Source organism: Ceratotherium simum, chromosome 11, assembly GCF_057802395.1.
Source record: "Ceratotherium simum simum isolate JZ-2026a chromosome 11, ASM5780239v1, whole genome shotgun sequence".
In the NCBI taxonomy this organism is placed as follows: Eukaryota; Metazoa; Chordata; class Mammalia; order Perissodactyla; family Rhinocerotidae; genus Ceratotherium; species Ceratotherium simum.
In genome coordinates this window covers 18617774-18636618 of record NC_141910.1, presented here as the reverse complement: position 1 = coordinate 18636618, position 18845 = coordinate 18617774, and positions in this window count along the sequence as shown.

Sequence of the window (18845 nt, the reverse complement as noted above, 5' to 3'; positions counted from 1 at the left end):
CCTGGAAAAGTTAGAATCACACAGCTTGTAAGTAGTGAAGTTTGACCCCTAACCCAGGACTTGTAAAACTATTCTACTGTAGTAGGATGAGAGAATGGGTAAAAAAAAAAAAAAAGCCAGAGCATTGCCAGCCAGCCTTCTCTTTTGAACTGGCTGAATTTCAGGGTCCTACAACACTGGAGTCACATTTGCAAATATTGTTAACCAAAAGAAGCTGTGACTGCTCCAGACCCCAGAGGGTTCAGTACTGCATAGTTCAATATACATATTAAAGGTCTTGAAAAACCCCAAGTTGCATATGAAAGAGACACGTGTGGCAAGTGAAAGAGGTTCAAACAACACTGGAAAGAAATGCAAGCAGCTGCAAAAGAACCGTCCAAGTAAAAAGTAATAACTTCCCTTGATGCTTTTGTATTTGAAGTTTATGCTCAGAATGATCTAGATGAGGGTAAAGGGTGGTTACAAAATTCAGGTGCCTACTGACAGGCACACTTCTAACAATTTGGGGGCCTGCAGCAAGAATACAAATGGAGGCTCACATATTGTACGTCTTTATATTTAAAAATACATATTGTCAAGGTCACAAACTGTTAAAGTAAAATGTATTCTATTTCCTACATTAATTAACAACCTGGAAGGTCAATATTGAGTTCAGAATTCTTGGACTACTTGGGATTCTGTGTTAGAACATGGTGCTGTGGCAAGAGTTGGTTCATGGCCTGTGATCTGGATCCTGTGCTCCTCCCTCATTTTCTGACCTCTGGCTCTGTTCAGCTCGTCAAGGGCCTCACACATCTCAGCTGTGTTCACAGACCCCCCACCCTAAGCTCCCCCTTGGCCACCCCTCAGGCCTTGGGGTGTCACACTGGCAACACAGCCTGTCTTCAGGAGGAGAGACCCAGGGAAGAGGCCATGCAGGCTTGGCATCGTTTGCTCAGGGAATTCTAGGAGTCTCGGTACTTGGAGCATGAAGTAGACTATTCATAGCACCAGGGGAATAATTGGAAATGCAGAATCTCAGACCCACTCCAAGACTACTGAATTAGAATCTGCATTTTAGCAAGATCCCCGGGGGTTTCAATAAGCACATTAAAGTTAGGAAAGCACAGGGCTAAAAGGAAGGGTGGCTGCTTGAAAGGCAGGTCCACTTGTCCCAAAGACTCCCCACCCTGTAGGGAGAGGCATAGCTGAACGAGGGCCAAGGTGGAGCCCGCTAAAGAGAAGCACTAGGACAGGATCCCTTTTTACCCAGGTTGGAAGGTCAGCGAAGGCCAGGCAGATTACAAAAATCATTCGGTAGGCCTAGTGTAAAGACACATGCCACAGTCCATGAGGCGGATGTTGAGGGTGTTAGCCCTGTCTAAAGGCGGCAGCTGGTGGTCAGCTACAGCTCACTGTGGCCCGGAGGATATACTGGCCATGGGTGAGCTCAAATTGCAGACAGGTATAACTCATATACTACACTAGAAGTTCTCATGGCTGGGGAGAGGTGGAGGATGGGTATCAGAATCTTCTAGAAAAGTATTAGAAAATATTCACATTCCCACCTCCACCCCAGAGCAAGTATCTAAAATTTTGGTTGAGGAAGGGAGACATATACATTTTAGTATTAAAAAAAGATCTCAGGTTGTTTTGATAACCTGAATCCTCCCTATCCTCTGCCTGCACCCCCATTACAATAAAAATTGTTCTGCACAACAAAATATAGTTAGTTATTTACATTGATTGCCATGCTTAGGGCTTGGGGTTGTGCTTGGAAGAGGCTGATGACCTGCTTGATCCTTTCTCACTCATTCTCTTATCACAAGGACACATATGAACAAAGGCCCACTCTCTATCCCTACTTGCGAAGTGAAACCAAAACGGATGTGTGGTGGAATTACAAGAGAAGAGTTCCTGGACCCTTTGGTCCCCGAATGAATCTCTGCAGGAAATGCGTTTTGCCCTGTGCATCTGGGTTTTATCAAAGAGAAGGATTCTGTCTTTGAATAGTTACATTCTTCAAAGTAGGTGAAAGACAAAAAAAAAAAAAAAAAGCTGGATAAAGCAAAAGGAAAGTAATATAATTATTGAAGAATCCGAAGACAATCACATCTGTCCCTTTATCCATATTTCTACATGTGTATTATTGCACAAACAATATCCAAGGCATAATTCAAAAATAATTTATCTTTGACATTGGAATGCACTACTACTTTTTTCTTTAACAAATATTTATTGAGAACACACCACATCCTAGGCACTTTCACATGCATTATTTCATTTAATCCTTACAATAACTCTTTGAGGGAGGCATATAAGCAGTCTGAGGCACAGAGAGGATAAATGACCTGCCTGGATCATTTATCAGCAAGCTAGTGGGAGAGTGTCTCCAACTCACCCAGTGTTCTTCCCACAACGATGCATCTTTTACTTAGTTATCTGGCCCTGCTGGGAACCGGGTATTCCACAAATATGATCTCTCATTATAGAAGCTTAGCCTGCAGAGCAAACAAAGTCTGAAAATCTGAACAGTTTTGAGGAAAGACCTTTTAACTTATATTGTCTATTTCCCTGCCTTCTAAATAAAGGATAGTGAACATTAGGTAACAGTTTGCTAACAATTCAGAACCGTCATCATAAAATATTTTATTGTGCTACGTAGTAATACAAACAGACTTATGTTTTCTAAATTTTCTGTCCTTTTCCCTCTCATCTCTTATATGTCAAAATAAACAGTAGGAAGGAGACCACAAGAGTTAAAATGCACGGAATCAGTGTAAGGGTTTTGTGATTACTTGATGGGCCGGAAGACCCTTTTGATTTCCAAATTTGGGAATAAAGTTGCTGGTGAACTGAATTCTAAGCAAGTTAGAAGGTAGCATTTGAAGGTCTGGGGCAATAGATTAATTTACCTAAATCTGTCTCACTTAAGAAATCCCCAAACCACACAAATAATTAGATGTCGCTCTTACCACTTGTTGAATAATAAAAGAGAGAGCAGTCTGAGTTAAGAGCATGGACTCTGAAACTAGACTGAGATATTTTGTCTTTGTTTACTAGCTGTGTGACCTTGAGCAAGTTAAATAGCTTCTCTGTGCATCATTTTTCTCACCTGTTCTTAGGAGTTCTTATGAGGATAAAGTAGGTTATCTATATTTGTAAAGCTCTTCAAATAGTGCCTGGCATGTAAGAATTGCTTTTAGCTCATAAAATAACATAGACAGAAGCCAAATTCTGATGGGAAACAAAAGTCACAGATAATCCTGAAAGTGTATAATCGAGGATCAACTATACAACTAGAATGACTCTAGATTTGAGGCTCCCCCCTCTCTGCCATTCTGTATGTGATGCTTATTAAAGTGGCCCCTCAGAAGTAAGTTGGTTATTTCTAGTGAACTCCATGGCTTGTGGTAACACGATCCATCATGAGATGCTACAACAGGCTGACATTTTCCACATGTAAATCCTGCACTTTGTAATGTAAGAGCAATTACTTTTATGAACAAAATCTTTCCAATCCACCATTTCAAATCCTTGTCTTGCCATGTCATAGTCAAAACATCTGTCCATTAAAGCCAATGTAAAAGTATATTAAACCAAGTGTGTTTGGTTTGAGACATCTGCTTCTTTCTACTGGAATGAGAACTATTCTAAATTCAATGGTTTCAGTCTGTAGGGTTTCCATGAAAACTTTTCAGTCATATTCATGGGGATTATCAAATAGCTCACAGTTTTGATTACCATTTCAGGTTCAAATAGAATTCAGAGTTCAACAAGGGACTCAATCAAAATAATGACAATAACAACAACTATAATGCAAAGAATAAAAATCTTTGTATGACACTTTTATGTAAAGAGTTTCATATATTGATGTTAAGTATTGTATAAACACAATATAATGGCTTGTACTAGAATGAGTACTCTATATATTTTTTTAAATATCAATATTTTTTCCTTGCTCGTCATTCTACATTCTCTCCGAAAACAGTCATAGTTTTCATACCAAACTTGAAAGAGGAAAAGAGTTAGCAGAGATTGAATTCAGGAGACCATGAGAGGCATAGATTTCAGATTAAGCCTGATTCAACCCCATTATCTTTATCTCTTTTCTCTGTAGACTTCTTAGTTGAAGCTGAAACTATGTGAAAGTTTGGATTTATTTTCAAGAAATCATTTACTAATAAATATATGTCTAGAGCTCAGTTGTAAAGTTGCCCCAGATGTAACTGAATTTTGGAGAAAAATATCTAAGAAATGTCGTCAAGAAAATATTCTTTCATTGTTTCCAACCAACATTTGGCTCATAAACAAAGAAGTGCAGTTTTCTAAAATAGCAAAGCCATGTAATGTTCCCTGGCCATGGCATTTTCACTGATCACTTTCCATATTTCATTTTCTTTCCAATCTACCAGCAGTAATTTATAGTAGAAAGAATAGAGAACCTGGAGTCAGAAAAACTCTGTTCAAATCCTAATATCATTACTCATTGACTGTATGAATTTGGGCAACTAACACAACATTTCTTCTTGGTTTCCTCAAATCACAGAGTTAGTATGTGCTGCCTCTCTAATAAGGTTGAATGCTGATGAAAGTTGCAAAATGTAAGATTTTATACATTCATCAGGTGCCTATTATGTGCTGGGCTTTATTTGAGGTGTGCTTGATGGTTTAAAATGGACCCTAATGACTCAAGCTTCCCTAGGTCCACAACAATTGCAAAGTATCTTTGCTGTTCCTCCCATCAAGAGGTGGAGGTTGTTTTCCCCATCCTTTGAATCTGGGTTGGGCTGGTGACTTGCTTTGACCAATAGAATGCAGTAGAAATGGCCTTCTGGGATTTCCATACCCAGATCTGCTTTCACTCTTGGAATCCCACCACCATGCTAAGAAGTCCAGCCTATCCCCCTGGACAGAGAAGCCACCTGGGGAGATGAAGACCCTAGAGGATGAGAAACCACATGGAGGGAGAGGCCACATGGACAAGCGCTGAGCCACTCTAGCTCTGGCCAACATCATATAGAGCAGACATAAGCATACCCCTCTGAACCCTGCCCAAATTCTTGACCTACATGATCATGAGAAATAACGTGGTGGTCATGTTAAGTCACTAAGGTTTGGCATGATTTGTTACATATCAGTATACAACTGATATGCAAGATAATTTTCACTGTATTGTCAATCTTCAGAACAACTCTCTGGAGTAGGTATTGTACCCATTTCACATTGAGGAAACTGTGGGTCAGAATAGACAGATATTGAATGTAAAGACTGCTCCACAAACCCCTGAACTGACAAGGCAATCATAATTGGCAGCAAAACCATGAAACTCTCCCTCCTCGTCAAGGAGTACACCAAAGAGAAACTTTCTGGATAAAAGCATTGTTCTGCTTCATGAAATAATTCAGAAACACCCAAATGTTTCCAATAAATCTCTGTCATTTCCCAATAGGCTAAAAGCCTATTGCTAGGTCTTGGAGACTGCAGACTCCAGCCTAATGTAAGTTTTGGGAAGATCAAAACAATTTGTATTCTAACAAAATTTTCAGTTTCTCACATTAATGGAAACAAGACTCAAGTTTGAATTAAGCATTATACAGTAGCCTTTTGATGGAATTGGGCTAGCTCATAGAATTTTAGAGCTGAAAGGAAGTTCAGAAGAAATCTGGTCCAAGTCTCAAATATCATGGCTAAAGAGTTGAGATCCAAGAAACTTGCTTAAGTCCACCCAGCCAGCTCATAGCAGCAGGGCCAAGCCAGGTACCTGATGCCCAGTCCACTGAAGACTTGCCATGGGCACCTAGTATAGGATTATCCTCTTCCAGAATCTTGGAAAGAATAACTAATTGCATTTCTTTTTACATCATAGCTCCTATTTTTGTTAAATTGAATTATGTTGTTATTTAAGTTTAGATCTAAAGTCTTTCACAAAAGAAAGCATCTACTTTACTTATTTTTTAAAAACAATACCAGGATAACTTTTAAAGTAACATAAAGAAAAGTGTACAAAAAGGCCTGAATGGCATTTGGTCAGATGAAAGAACTATTTAATTGGGCAATATGAGCTCGATTCTGAATTCATTATTTACGATGCTTGTTGACATTTGAAGTGAGTCACCAATGTTACCTTCTTAGCATAAAATAAGTGACTTGGAGGAAATACAACGCAAGCAGCAGAACATCTTCAGGATGCATCAAATGGGAGCAGAAAAAATTTAAAACTTCCTATCATAAACTAGTTTTGTTTTCCTGATGTTCACTCTGCTTCATTTGCGCATCCCTTAGCAGCACAAGTTAAAAACAAAGGTTGTATTCCTAAAGCTAATTTTGTTAAAATATATTATTATCATGTTTTTAGATGAAAGACTCCTGATAAACGAAAAGCAAACAACCAACCACAAAAACAGCTTTGTTGGCTCAAGGACTGGTGTTGCCCCATGGAAAAATACTGGAGCTATTTATCCTAGTCCTGTGGTGCATATGTATATATTGCCTTGGGCTGTAGCTTCTAATGATTGAAATGTTACTGCATGCTTCAAGTATTTATGTCTCATCTCCTGAACTAGATCAGGTTCCATGAGAGTAGAGGCTGTGACTTAAATATATTCCTCGACAATGCCCACCAAATTCTATAATTAGAGAAGGAGAAAATTTGCTAAAAGAATATAGGTAATGTTTAAAGTTTGTTGCTCTCTTTTCCAAGGTAATCATTTTATGCTGTACTGACCAAAGCCCTTCTCTGAAGAAAGAAATCAAGGAAAGACACAAGTTCAAGTTAGAGAACCTGGAGTTAGAATGGGACCAGCCCCAGAAGTCTCTGCATTTTAAGAAGGAGCAATGTTAGGTACTGAGGCGTTCATAACCATAAAGAGCTCAAGGGCCAATTGTAATTTAGATATATAAGTTGTAAATTTAGGGAGGTGGGATGTTACCTTAGTGTAGCCATACTTTGTGATGTGAATGGAGAAGGAGACATTGCTAGGTTGGGAGCAGTTAGGGAGCACTGCATTGCAAAGTCTCAAATTACGATGTGACCACCAATTCTACGTCTCCGGTACTACTGAATCTGCCACAGCTCCTTATCTACCCCTACACGACCCAGGAAGGAGGAAGAGAGAAAAAGAAAGGAGAGGCGTCTATCTGAATTAGCTAAATAATGCACACAAAGTTCACAAATGGGCCTTTCTTTCTGCTCTCTAGGGTGTGCCAGGAATGCCTTCTGTCTGCCTCCATCATTTTTTTGTTAAGTTAGATATTTGCTCTTCCACCAGAAAGCCTTTCTATTGACAAAGTAACAGCAGAGTAAATTTTAACGTGAAGTTTTTCCATGAAGCAGATGTCTTTTCTTGTGAGAATTGACATATTTTTACCCTCAGAATGATCTCTGCTTTCATATGTCTAATTAAATTTTAGAGGTCCCCTGCTTAAATAAAGATTTATTAGCTGTTAAAGTTGTAGCATAATTCTTCTGCCACCTACATGCTATCTTTGAACATATTTACAAGCAGGCTAGCTTATCCACTATAAAAACATAGATGATTTAATGCTGTTATGTTATTGATGTCAATTACCAAAATTCACCTTCACAATAGAGCTTTCTGAAGATACTGTTACTTGACTTTCAGACTGTCAATGCTCTTGAAGAAAAAGGGTCTGTGAATTTCAACTATTAAGTGTTTGAGCTAGTTAAGCTAATGGAGGTGATCAGCAGGTCTGGCACCCCGAAAGCAGGGCCTATGGAAGGTTACGAGCTGTTCCCTGTATGAACATGGTCATATCACTAAAAAGCCTTCTCTGTGTGGGTAAATGTGTGGGTACTGACATTCATTCACTTGTTTAGTGAGACACACAAAACTAATAGAAAGATTGACTGTAATTTTTTTTTTCGTGAAGAAGGCTGGCCCTGAGCTAACGCCTATTGCCAATCTTCCTCTCTCTTTTTTTTTTTTGTGAGGAAGATTAGCCCTGAGCTAACATCTGTTGCCAATCTTCCTCTTTTTGCTGAGGAAGATTGGCCCTGGGCTAACATCCATGCCCATCTTCCTCTACTTTATATGTGGGACACCTGCCACAGCATGGTTTGATAAGCGGTGCGTATGTCCATGCCCAGGATCCAAACCTGTGAACCCCGGGCCCCCAAAGCAGAGCACACGAACTTAACCATCACACCACCAGACTGGCCCCTACCAGTCTTCCTCTTTTTGCTGAGGAAGACTGGCACTGAGCTAACATCTGTGCCCATTTTCCTCCATTTTGTATGTGGGACGCTGCCATGGCATGGCTCGATGAGTGGTGCATTGGTCTGAGCCCTGGATTCGAACCCACGAACCCTGGGCTACCAAAGCGGAGTGCGAGAACTTAACCACTACGCCACCGGGCCGGCCCTCTGACTGTAATGTTTTGAAAAATACTTCTGCAAACCAATAGCCTCAACATCTTGCTTTTTTTTTTTTCCTGGGATTTTTAGCTGTAACTTTGCCAACCCTGAGTTTTGGCAACATTCCGAAAATATTTGAAATTAAATTATATTTGGCAACATTTGCAAGCTTATGAAGTCCTGTTTAATGAGGACATTTCTAAGCATGGATTGCATTGTGCCTATTTCTCAGTGGAGTTACTCAATCTAATCAGATGTTCAGATTCAATGCAGTCAACCCAATGAAAATCCTCACTGACCTCAGAGTTGAAACGTCCCTTGCAGACAAAATCAGAACACCCTGGTCTGAGTAGGGACGCTAGGTAGAAAAAAAGTGTGTGTTTAGTTATTTAATAAACTGGGATTATTTGAAAGATATAACTTTAATTTTCTAATTTACAGGCAAGAAGAAACTTTTTCAAGCTTCATTTCTTAAATCCTCAAAACTTTGGGTCAGATGCCTCCTAGGCAAGACCAGATTGTATAGATTATACTCAGCAGAAGTTGAAGGTCAGTGGACTGGCATTCTAATAAAAAAAGAAAAAAGGAAGATGACAGAATTGGAGAGTTATAATTAAAATGGCCTTTTTGGATCCAGTGGTGCTACAATCCAAGCACTGTGAAGAAAAGTCCTTCCAAATAATTGTCATAAAAATACCTCCCCACGTATTTCCTTCCATCATAAAAGCATTCCAGTCTTTGAATAGCAATTTTGTATTACCTCGTTACTTTACTATAGATTTAATAAACACAACTTCTTGTACCTTTGGGGTTCACATAAAATTAGAGGTTTTGTCTCATTGTGTTTATTTATCTGCAAACACACATAAAAACAAACACTTTGTGTGTCTGCCTTAGCCAGAGGGGAACACACACACTTTTTTTTTCTGAGTGACATCAATGCACACACCACTTCTATCTTTACTGATTCATTTCTGGGCTTAAGAATCTCATGTGATAATGTATGGACTAACACACATTAGCCCTAAAGTAATTAAAACTATTAAGTAGGAGTCAGCATGACTTTTTCTTCTTTATCTTGTCCCTCATGGTAACATGCATTGACCTGATGCTCCATGTAACACACAGGTGTCAGAGGTTTCAAGAATAGAAAGGCAAAGTGAGGTCAACCCAGATCTCAGGTACCTGCTGGAAAATTATGAGCTGTCCTTGTTGAGATTTTACCATGTGTTTTCCTTTAAATATCATCTAAAACTCTAAATAAAGAGCAGTATCTATTAAATAAACACATTTCCTTGTTTATGTTTCTTCGATTTTTATTGCCAACCGGTTTTAAAATTACCAAAGATACAACAGAGAAAGGGAGAAGGAAACCTAGGCTCAGGCACAAGATGCATCTTACAATCTATCAAGATGGGAATTGTTAATGTTTCACCTCATTCAAAGAAAAAAAGCACACAGTGTGTGAACGTATGTGTGTATGTACATAATTTTTGAAATTGTTTAATCATTTTATTGCAATATGTTTTGAATCATAATAAAAATAACTATTAGAAAATCCTACTAAGCAGTGAACTCTTTATTTGGATAGTTAGTCTTCAAGACTTATGAACATCTAGATGTTTGAATTTGGGAATACAGTTACCACAGAGAGTTTAATTCTATAATTTTTAACATTGATATGTATAATAAATTACCACATTCTATTTAGAACCACTTGACTAACTTAACTTGGTTGATTAATAATAGGAACAGACAATAGGAAAATAATATATTTCTACAATACTCAAGATTAAATCATCTATACGTAATAGCAGAATAATTTGTTATATTCTGTATGATTTGTTTAAAATATAGGGCACTGATTACATGGAATTATTTAATGTGAGCTATTAGAATGCAAGTTCATTTAGAACATGCAATATGTCTTTCCTCTACTCCTATAAGTATAACCTAGGTTTCCCTCACTAATCAAACTGCTAAAATTAAGTTAAAAACCATAACAAAATGTTTATGTGGGCTCTGTCCCCACCTAGAAGTGAAAGAAATCCAGGTTTATATTAGAGTCACATTCCTCAACCACCCTCTCTCTGCTGCACACACAACTTTGGCAAGGCTCCTGAGGGGGTCTCTCATGAGCTCCTTGTTATAATCTGGCATCTAACATTTTTCTCCTCTCCTGTTTTGGTTCTTTCTGAAAACGTCTCTTTCAGCTGCCTTCAAGTGGCATATAATTGCTGCTAAGGCTCCCAAATCAGGGCCCATTGAATGCCTCGGTGATACCAGTATAATGCCACTGATGCCCTCCAAGTGTGTCCCTGTCTTTGTTGCTGCCTGTGCCATCAATGAGGCATGAAGGCGTCCCCAGTTTTTCTTCACTTGAGCTGCAGATTAGTCTACTGTTGCTTAAGCCCTCTTATTCGCACTTGAATCTGTTTTAACCTTGTCAGGACTTCTAGTCCTCTTGTGTTACACTCTCTTAAATAAGCTGCATCTTCATAGATTCACCAAAAAACAGATCCATCTGAATTTATTTGTGTTTTGCTCTTATTTGCTCACAATCCCCTCTGGCTGGAACTCAAGCGCAAATCCACGTGGGCTGGCCTGTAGGCTATCTTTTCTCTCTCAAGCTTGGTACCCTTGGATAAAACTTCTATGCATTGGGGATCTCTCTTTTTAGCCTCCAGTTTTTTCTAAGAGATGCCTCCATCCCTTATGCACAGACTCCGCTAAGCACATCCCTGCAAATTTGCCTAGAAAAGTTTCAGTCTCAATGAAGATGTATGAAGTCAAGATAAGACCTCCATTTTTTTTTTTTTTAGGTGAGGAAGATTAGCCCTGAGCTAACACCTGTTGCCAATCCTCCTCTTTTTGCTGAGGAAGACTGGCCCTGGGCTAACATCAGTGCCCATCTTCCTCCACCTTATGCATGGGATGCCTGTCACAGCATGGCTTGATAAGCAGTTTGAACCCAACCACTATGCCACGGGGCTGGCCCCAAGACCTCTTTTTGATATGTGTATTTCAAACAATTCTCTGGATGTTCTTCTTTTAAAAACTGAACATATTATTGGCGTTGAATTATTAGTAGAATTTCTTGAACGACATCATGCTATACCCCAAAATGCCCTAGTCCTTTTTATGATACAATGTCAAGTTATAGGAAGAACCCCCTATGTAATAACGCATTTTCTTCAGCTTTAAGATATCTGGTTTGTTCTTTTTTTTTTTACATTTTAACATTTCTAAAATCAAGATATTTCTTACAAACAATGTATACATTTAATGTTTGAGGTTTTGTCTTTTTTTTTTTTTTTCCTTGAAAACATTTGAGGATGACTCTTACAAATGGTTGCTTTGAATCAAGGAAATACAATATATCAGGTTTTAACTATTTTTTGGTTGTTTTTGCTTGAAAACTATATTTGGCCTAAGATGTACCCAAAAACACATGTATTAAGAAACATATATATACTGTGGTTCAACTGAATAATTAAGGAGGTGACATTTGACCGAGGTTTCAATGAATGTGACTGAGGAAACTAATCAACTTGGTATAAGGTATTTTAACCGCTGAAGATTGCCTGGCAGGAGATGTGGAATGTGTAACTACAAAAGAGTTGTTCAGAACCGTGATGTATATTGTGGATATGTTATTATCATGTGAGTCTACATGGAATATACCTTATATCCTTAGAATGAGCCAACAAACATTTTGCACGTGTGAACTTTAATATATGTTGGTTTTTTAGAGGGCAGTGCTAAGTATCAACATCATGTGTGTGATCCCTACATGGACCAGTAATCCTTGTCCCATTTCCTGGCTACAGGCTGCACCCTGATATCAAACATCTGTCTCTCAACTTTGTATTGTTTTTAAAGGATTCCTAGTAAAAGAGTGTGAATAAATTAGTGTAAATGAGTTCCCACTATGGGGAAATAAAAGATATTCTCCAAGATCATTCCATAAGCATGTTCTTCTTTATTTGGAACTAAGGATAGCAAATTGGCTCTTATGCTTCAAACTAAAAGTGATGTAGACAACATTCTCTCAATTCCTCATCAGCCTTGGCATCTTTGCCACCTACCCCTTCAGTCTCAGATCCTCTTTGGTCAATAGTGGTCACCTCTTCCTAACCTGGAGGCCATGATGATGAATTATGTGGATTGAACCATATTGATGATGCTTTTGATTTGTCGATTATTGAACACAGTATCCAACTGTGTTCCAAAGGGTGTCATTGATGGAGGACACCATGAGAATGTATTCCCTGAAGATGTATAATGTGGTTCTGGGAATACTGGACTCATACCGTGCGAGATGTTATACCAAAACTTTGCTGCCCATACCATACCCAGTTTAAACTCTTCCATCCTTATTTTTGCTGGCTTAATATAGACCTCTCCAAATTGCCAGGTCCCTTTCTAATTTGTAGTAAGTTTCCAAGAGCACCAATTTTTCCACTTTCAACTTTTTATCACATCAGGTCACCTGGCCTTTGAAGAATCTGTATCATCAAGTGTAGTGATTACTAAATAATAGTCTCCGGAACAGTTGCTTAGAAATCAACTGGAATACTGGTCCAAAATATAGATACCTACTCAATCTGAATACCCAGAGACAGGGCCCATCCCCAAAGCACACATTGTTTAGGAACTACTGATTTAGTGAGACAACTAGCAATACACTTTATAGCATTAGTTGAATAGGGTAGCAATTTACTCCTACTCCTAACGGTAGTTAGTAGGATGAGTGCAAATTGCCCTCCATGTGTAACCTAGAGACACAAGAACCGACTTCACAGTCACCTTCATTCTCTATTTCCGACTTAAGCAATATTTGCTTCATGGGGGCAAATAAGAGTCCAACACAAACAGGATCTCACAGTTAAAACTCGCCTAAAAACAGGCAAATGCCAAAGATTCATCATTCAGAAGCTAGCCTAGTCTGAAAGAAACCACCATAAAGACATCTGATGCTTTATTAGCAGCACTTTGCTCAGCCTCTGGTTAAAAAGCAGTTCTTTGCAGCAACCCAGTTTTAGCTGTCCCCAGGGCTATGGCTTGAAACAAAGTTTGACATTATTTTTTCTAAGCCAAAGGGGCACTCCTAGCATAGACATGTCAGACAAGACACCTGGTCAGGAATACTGTAACTCATTTATTTCTCACTGAACAAGTTATTACCCTCTCCTTTTTTGCCAGAATTGCCATCCCCAGATGCCATTCTCATGGGCAGCCTCTACCATCACAACACTCCCCTCCTAGTATCAATAGGTCCACGTGCCAAGCAGCCTGAGGAGAAACATATTTTGATATCCTAGGGGGCAATTTCTCTCCTTGGGGAAGGGCAGGCTTCCATTGCTCTGCCTTGCCTCTCATTAATGTGCTTAGCTAGGTCTCTTTACTGCTCTATTTAACTGTATCCACTCCATTATTGATCATATTGTGTGTAATGGTAGATTTACTGAGGAAAATTATGATTATGCTCTAAAGAGAGGGCACTGTGTAGGATTCTATACAATTTAGCGATGCTATGGACTCTGCCTCAAATAAATGAACTGGAGATGTATTCTGGATGAATGGTGATAGGAGCAAAACCAGTTCCCGAGATTGAGACAATCTAATGTTTCCTTCTATATTGGAAGCCAGGACCACTCCAAAGTAGTTGTTCCACATTTTGGCCCAAAAGATTTAACATTAGAGGCGGTGTGTAATCTCTAAGTGGATACTCTGCAATTTCGACATGGGACAATATGCCCAGATCATCACCTTTTTGAATTTTCTGTATTTCCTGTCTTTCTCATTTACTATTTTATATGGTATACAGTAAAGTTAAGAATTTGGTATATTCTTGCTTTGTTATTTATACTGAAAACTGCATGGGATTGTAATCTTTTGTAATTCATGTCTATTTCTTCTGAAAGCTGATAATTGCTTTAATTATATTCTTCTATATTCTAGTACTTCTACTATTACCAATACCTCCTTGCCCAGCACATTTTTCATGTTTATCTCAATCACTCATGATAATAAAGGAATTCACTTATTTCTTTTATAAGTTGTTGAGCTGAAGATGGGAGGATCATTGAATCAGGTTCTAATCAGGAGACAAAAACCACACAGTAATTTAAACAAAGAAAGTTTAATGAAAAAGATTGTTAACTACAAGAGGGGATTGCCTACTAGGAGTAGGTAACTCTTACCTACTAGGGAGTAATGAAATAAAGAGAGTAGCCTCTACCTCTAGGGCTGAGGCAGAGGACCCAATGAAGCCCTTCTTCCTTTGAGGACTAAGATCTAGTCCGCCTTGGAAAGCACATGATCATGGCCCACTCAGTGGCAGAGAATTTTGCTGCACTAGTGGAACTCTCTGCAAAGCTGCCCTCTGGGGTGTGGAAAAAGCCACACAAGGGGGGTAAAGCTGATGAAACTTGCTGGTGCTGAGCATCACTGGTACTCCATGAGCTCCTTGGACACCTTGCACTGCAGGAGCAAACAGAGAACACACTGGAACCAGGAAGAAAAGCCCTTTCCTCTTCTGGTGTCCCAGCAGTGCCCTCTACTAAATAGTTTAATATTGTGCAAGCTGGCAAGGAAGAAACGTTCCACTACCAAAAGCAGGGCATTGAAGGATGGAATTGGAGCAGAGGGGCAATAGTCTAATAACTGGCACAGTCTACCCCTTCGGCTACTCAGCTTCTATATGCACCCTTCTCCACACAACTGAACTTCTTTACAACCAGACAACAAGTCTATGTTTCTACCTAGCAATATATAGCTATCCTTTATACCAGTGAAGAAGTTCTTACACTTTCCTCAAAACAAAGAGACACATAGTCTCAGCAGTCTTTTTACCTATCACTAGCTATATTAATTACTCCTCAAATTCAGTTATAGTCTGACTGAATATTCTGTTACCTGAAGACTAACTATATTCTACAACACACCTTCCCCTACATAGTATTTCTATGGCTGTTACTCCTCTTCCTCCCAAGCACTGAGCTTTGTTTTCCTGCCTAATCTGAGGTGACATGATCCAGTGATGCCCACCTCCCCCTACTGCTCCTCTGCCACTTCCTACCCTCACCACTGCTGTATTTTAGTGGCCGACACCACCTGGAAAACACCTTAAGATGCCAAAGTAGTGGGATATGGGTAATATGGGACAGAGATGACAGGAAAAATTATACAACCAATTGTTAAATTTTATTTTTGGCAAATAATTTCAATCCCCTTCTACAAATCGAGAAATTGGCCAATTTGAGTTTAATTCATGTCCCTTCCATCTCTACGCTGTTAATGAGAACTGAGTGGCTAAAAGTCAACGAGGAGTAGGATAAAGAGAAGCAGAGTAGATCATTAGCCCACAAAAAGTTAAGAGTTAACTATACAATGTGCCTTTTCTTTATCCTAGTATTTTTCTTTAATTGTTGCAAATCTGTGATTTGTTATATTTGACCCAGTGGAAGTCCTACAAGTCACACTGACCTATAAATAGAAACTCAGCCTCCTAACAACCAAGAAACAGAGCTCAGGCCTGCTTTATTTCTCCACTTGCACCTCAATAGCAGCGGTGACCTTTGCCTGTCATATACCAACAGTGTGGAGGGCATCATATTTCTACCGACATCTCTGTTTGGTGTGTGAAGTTATTTCCAAAAAGCTTCATTTATTTAATCCTCTAGCTGTCTAAAAATCTTTATGGGTGACCATTTTTAGCTTGCCCTTTACCCTTTGCTTTCTGAACCGAGCCAGGTCCTTGCTTGAGGCTCCCAAAGGTCTACGATCAGTGGGAGAAGAGAGTGGAAACTGGATGTCTAATGATATAGAAGTCAGCTGGTAAAGTTCCATAAAATTACTTTGGGGAGAAGCTGGTAGGAGAGATGCCACTGTGTTGTTATTTCTACTATCACAACACAAAATAATTAATGAGTAAAAAATACTTTTTGTTTAGTAATTGCTGTTCTTCATTAGTGTGAACCAAGGGCACAGTCTATCTAAGACAATAACATCTGCACCCCATATTTCATTATCACCAAACTTCACATTTCACACAAAAGCATTGCTAGTACAGCCTTACAGCTTTAATTAGTTTCTGCCATAGCTGTGAAGGTCAGCCAATTATTGTGTGTGAAATTTCAATATGAAGTGGCTGAATTGAAGACAGCATTGCAATAGTGTGGGATTCTGCAGTGCTGTAAATCTAGTATTTTGGAAGCATTTTTTTAAAACACAAGATAAGGTAAAATAATAATCAGGTATGTATGGTTTCAAGGCTTACTGATCAATTTAACATGTGCTTTGTGGGGAAAAAAAAACATAATTTCTGATCATTTCTTAAATTCCCACTTATTACATTGTCATTATCTCTGACACAACCGTTAAGGCTGAATCCACGTTTTTGTGATTAGCTTCTTTTAACTTACTTAGAATTCCACTGGAACATTTGATCTAGGAATAAAGCCTGGTTTTACCAAATTTTACATGATGGAAAGTTAAAAATACACACGCATACTGACACACTCACACATATATATATTTCTTATAAATATATACCTACATCTATTTAAACATCCATAAAAATGATCCATAAAAATGTAGATGCATATTAATTGATTAGGCCAACCTAAGAAAATCATTTTATTTAAAAACTTGCTGAATTAAAAAATGTTTTACTAGGGATTCAATTTTATGAGTTTCCTATTTAGGATCATAGAAATTTGGAGTTAGGAAGGATCTTAAAGCTCATCTATCTGCTCTAGGGTCCTTTATTTTACAGATTAGGAAATATGCCCAAGAATGATACTGGATTTAGTGAGGTCACACAGCTCCTTAGCAGTAGTGTCAGCAACTAAACTCAAGTCTGACACCCTCTCCTCATGGTTTTCCACAGGACTGTTTTACATCACACAACAATTTAGATAACATGTGCCACATGATATATAAAAGCTCTAAATTTTGCTCAAGGATTTTTCATGAGGTTGAGAGCTGTTTGTTTTGTTTTGTTTTATACATAGACATATATGTAGTTTAATACTAATTTAAGCAAACAAATATTTATTGAGCCATCCTCCAAGCAAGACACCCTGCAAGGCATTCCAGGTGTCTAGGATGATTACAATGCTCTTGGTGAGTTTACAATACAGCAGGGTAGACAAAACAAAGAGGAGGAGAAGGAGGTTGCAGAATTAATAGAAACAGATCTGTCAATTTGGAGGATGATAAAGACAAGGCAGAGCCAAGGAAGGAGCCCAATGGAGGAGAGGGAAGGAAGAAGACTGTAGGATGTTGAGCAGCATGCCTGGCATCTATGCACTAGTTGCTAGTAGTGCCCCCTGCCCTAATCATGGCAATAAAAATTGTCTCCAGATTTTGCCAAATGTCCCCAGGTTGTGGTGGAGGGTTGCAAATTGACTTGAGAGCCACTGGCCTAGAATCTAGATTCTAGACCAAAGAGTATCATGGATCTTGGAAGATTTCTCAATTCCAAAGAGAGAATCTGCTTCAGCCTCACTGGGACGCAGGATCCTTTGATCCTTCCCTCATTTCCCAAGCTACTGGCTGGGAAGGTAGAATCTCTTGATCCAGAGAGGATTTGGAAGCTAAAAGCTGAACTGGGGTCACTTGATTTGATGATTTGTTGACCAATGGGAGGAAGTCAGATTGCAATGGATTAAGGAATCAGTGAGTGTGATTGAGCAGTGAGCAAGCAAAGTAGCAGATGTACACAAACCTTCTAAGAAGCTAAAAAGTAAAAGAAAGCACAGAAGTGGTGTAGTATCTCCAGGGAATTGTAGGGTTGAGTACTCTCAGCCTCAGGAACTGCTGACATCTGGAGCCAGATAAGTCTTTGCTGGGGAGGGGGGTCCTGTGATTTTTTTAGGCTGTTTTGCAGCTCCCTTGGTTTCTACCTGTAGATACAAGTAGCACCCCTCCCCTCAATTGTGACAACCAAAAATGTCTCTGGACATTGCCAAATATCTATTGGGGGGCTAAATCTCTCCTGATTGAGAACCACCGGGCTAGGGAGAGAGACTTTTGTTTTTTAATTTAAGGTAGAGAAAACTAAGCAAGTTTTCAGGAACAGAAGAAAAAACAAGTGGAATGGGAGAGATTGAAAATGCAAGTGAGGACAAGGAAACTTGGAGAGAGGGCCACAATGTGAAGAAGGTAATAACAAAGAAGGCCAAGAGCACCTTAGGTAGAAGAAAGGACTTTCCTTCAGAGCAAATAAAGAAAAAGAAAGTCCCTAAAGAGGAGACAGATGTTAAGAGCAGTCAAACCAGAGTCTTGATCTTTTAAGTAAAGTTGTAGATGAGCTTCATCTAACGATAGGATCCAAGAGTGGGAATTCACTAGGATCCAAGAGTGGGAATTCACTAGGATCCAAGAGTGGGAATTCACTAGGATCCAAGAGTGGGAATTCACTAGGATCCAAGAGTGGGGAATTCACTAGGATCCAAGAGTGGGGAATTCACTAGGATCC